Genomic DNA, 3879 nt, shown 5'->3' with positions numbered 1-3879 from the left:
AGAGAGAGAGAGAGAGAGAGAGAGAGAGAGAGAGAGAGAGAGAGAGAGAGAACATGAGTTCTGTCATGTTTGTGAACCGAATATAACTTCTCCGTTGGCCAGGACACCTTCTGTGTGACCTCAAGCAGGTCAGCTGACCCCTCTGGATGTAACTAGGGATCTCAGTGCCAGCTTTGAGGAGCTGCGATGCCCGATAGTGCCTGGCACATAGCAGACGTTCCATAACGGGTAACTGTCGCCATTTATTATTTTGCTTGGGCAAGCTGCTGCTTCTCGGCCAATTACAGTCAACCTGTTTCAAACCCAGCAGCTGTCGGCCAAAATCTGACTGGCTGATCGCAGCATACCCAGCAGCTTTGGATAAAGCTGGTTGAGTTTCACTTGCTGGTTTTTGGCATCCGACTGCTCAAATCCAGCCTGGCCAGCAGATTTGTCAAAGGACCCATCTCTGAACTGAACGGTACAGGCATTCAGTGGCCAGTTGGCGGCTTCAGGCACGTCTGCAAACAGCCAGGTGCAGGGTGGCAGTCAAGTTCTCTTCTTTGTCAACAGAGTCTGGCTTGGACTACACGTAGCTCAGCTTCTGAGGTGGCTACATAGAGACACTCAGAGAACTGAATACGACTTCTCCATTGGTCAGGATACCTTCTGTGTGACCTCAAGCAGGTCAGCTGACCTCTCTGGACCTAACTTCGACATCAGTAAACTAGGGTTTCAGCTTTGGGAAGCTGCAATGCCCGAAACCACCTGGCACATAGCAGACATACCATAAAGAACACCCAGCTTCAAGCCTGTCCCTGGAATAGAGACCCTGGTAGCATGCTGTGGGGTCTGGGATGCTGTAACCCTGCCGGAATGTCCCCTGGGAGTTGGAGGAAGCTTGGGGGCTGTGGAGAAATTTCCAGAAAGGATCAAGTCTGTTCTGATCAAAACCTACACCTTGGAAGAACTTCTGTCTTGTGTACAAAGACACAGCAAAGGACACGGATAAGGATCAGATGAGACAAGGAGAGGATGGAAGTCACATGATCAAGCCTCCATCAATGGGCTCAGCAAGAGGCCTGAGAAGCAGCAAAGGGGACGGGGTTGTTTTGTTTGCCTCCTCCTCTGCTGTGTGATCTTGCACTTTCTGTTTACCCTCTCTGGGCCACTTTTGCCTAATCTGAGAAATCGAGAATAACAATGACCATGAAGCAAGTAAGACCACTGACTGTGTCCGGCCTCAGTGGCTTCTCTAAAGAGCTGCTGGATGAATGAGTTCTCCCTCCTCTGTGGTGCCCTCTCACTTTCCCAGGGGTACTCGGTGGGTGAGAAGTGTTCTGAGTGGCTACAGAAAAATACAGGTACAAGTAACAACCATTGTGTACCCGATTGTAAAGAGCATCGATCTCTAGCTTGTCCCCATCCTAATGAGGCAGAGGTGCAGTCACGGTCGCTCAGCAACCCTCACTGGACCTGCTCACTGCCCTGCTCGGCTGGTGGCCGAAAAGGTACCAGGATTAAAGACACCTGCAAGGTGGGTCAGGTGATGGGGGAGACAGGACACACGAGGACAGCACCCTTCTCTTCTGAGAATATGGCCGACTGTGGCATGTTTTATAAAGATGTGAATCTAGATGTTGGTGTGAACTTCCAATTTATAAGCAGAAATGACACAGTCAATCCAAAAACATGACAGGGGTCAGGGGAGGATAGCAGTATTAAGCAGGGAGGATTTAGGGGTGCGCAGTTCAACAGGTGTTGCATAAGAAGCTGTTCAGAGGGAGGAGACCCAATCTTTAATCTAAAGGACCCAGTAGTCTGATGGCAGAGGCATGGCTCTGCCCTCGGCAGTCTCCAGCCCTGCAGGAATAAAGATGGCTGACGCTGTGCCCATCGATCTTTCAGACTATGGAAATAATGTATCCTCCAATTTCCTCCATCTCCCAAAAGAGAGAATTTCTCCAGCCATCTTACCTTAGGAAAAAAAACCCTCTGCCAGCTAGAGAGGAAAGCCCTCTGTCAGAGAGAGGCTCCTCTCTGAGAGAATAGCTGCCTTTAAGAAGAGAGGGTGGGTGGTAGGCGGGACCGCCTTAACCTGGACTGCATTCATCTCTCTCTGCTTTCTGACTGGATACAATGTGACCAGCTGCTTCACACTCCAGTGCCTCCCCCACCATGAAGGACTGCATCCTCAGACTATGAGCCAGAACAAACCTTCCTTTAAGTTAGTTTCTCAGGTATTTGTTTACAGCAGTGAGAAAAGTAACTGATACAGGAAATCAGTACGGGGAGCAGGGGTCATTGCTGTGGTGAGCCTGACCGTGTGGTCCACAGGCCGCTGAACGAGGCTGCAGAAGGAATGCGGAAGAGTCTGGAGCAGTAGCCTGGAGAAGCCCTGGAGCAGGTGAGCAGAGTTTGACGGGCCAGTCTGGTGAAGTTCAGGAAACCAGGATATCAAGAGAAATGCAGAGAGGGGAGGCTCGTCGGTCTGGAGAGAAACAAGGACTCTCTTAGGAACGGCACCAAGAAGCCACGCGTGGCACAATCTAGTAAAGAATCCGGCTGAATGATGCTTGTGTTCAGAGAACCTGAGTGAAGCAAGTTTAAGAACAGTGAGCTAAGGAGACAGCTTAGTGGGTAGAGTGTCTACTGGACAAGTCTGAGGGCTTGTCTCAGTCAGTGTTCTATTGCTGTGGGGGACACCATGACCAAGGCAACTTATCAAAAGGAAGCATTTAATTGGGAGCTTGCTTAGAGTTGCAGAGGGCTAGTCCATGATCATCATGGCGGGAAGCAGCCAGGCTTGTTGGGAGCAGTAGCGGAGAGCTTTACACCCGAATCAACAAGCAGGAGGCAGAGAGAAACACTGGGCACGGTGTGTGGGAGCTTTGGAAACCTCAAAGCCCCACCCCCACAGACACACCTCCTCCAACACCACCACACCTCGTAATCCTTCCCAAACAGTTCACCAACTGAGGAATTAGCACCCAAACAGAGGAGCTGAGGGGGCTGTTTTCATTCAAACCAGCATAGGACCTAAGTTTGAATGCCCAGATCCCACAAAAAGCTGGATGCTCTAGTGTTCATGCGGTGAGACAGGAGGCAGAGACTGAAGAACCCCTGAAGTCTCTGACTTACACAGCAGTGATAGGAAACCTGTCTCAAACAAGGTAGAAGGTAACGACCAATATCCAAGGTTGTTCTTCATATTCCACATGTGTGCCATGCATGTACACCCCCCTCACATGCACACACACACACACACACACAGAGGCACTTACATACACAATGCATAGACACACATACAAAAATAAAAAGTAAACCTTTTTTTGTTTTTGTTTTGTTTTGTTTTTTGTTTTGTTTTTTTGAGACAGGATTTTTCTGTATAGCCCTAGCTGTCCTAGAACTCACTCTGTAGACCAGGTTGGCCTCGAACGCAGAGATCTGCCTGCCTCTGCCTACAGAGCTGTTTAGGAGTGCTGGTGTTTTTAAAAGCAATGAATTGATTTGTTAGAATGAAGGACTCTCAAGAAGAGATATCTTTCAAACTTCTCATTGCTTTTATCAAAACCTTCAGTGAGGGCTGGAGAGATGGCTCAGCGGTTAAGAGTACTGGCTGCTCTTCCAGAGGTCCTGAGTTCAATTCCCAGCAGCCACGTGGTGGCTCACAACCATCTGTAATGGGATCTGATGCCCTCTTCTGGTGTGTCTGAAGAAAGCCACAGTGTACTCACATATATAAAATGCAGCATGCTCATATACATAAGATAAATAAATAAATCTTTTTAAAAAGCTCTTCAGTGAGGGTGATGAATGAGACAGGAAGGGGGGGATGAGATCACGCCTGGTGACACACACCTTTAATCCCAGCACATGGGAAACTGAAGCATCTTGTAT

This window comes from Grammomys surdaster, unplaced genomic scaffold, assembly GCF_004785775.1.
Source record: "Grammomys surdaster isolate TR1022 unplaced genomic scaffold, NIH_TR_1.0 125977, whole genome shotgun sequence".
NCBI lineage: Eukaryota > Metazoa > Chordata > Mammalia > Rodentia > Muridae > Grammomys > Grammomys surdaster.
This window is presented reverse-complemented; position numbering follows the sequence as displayed.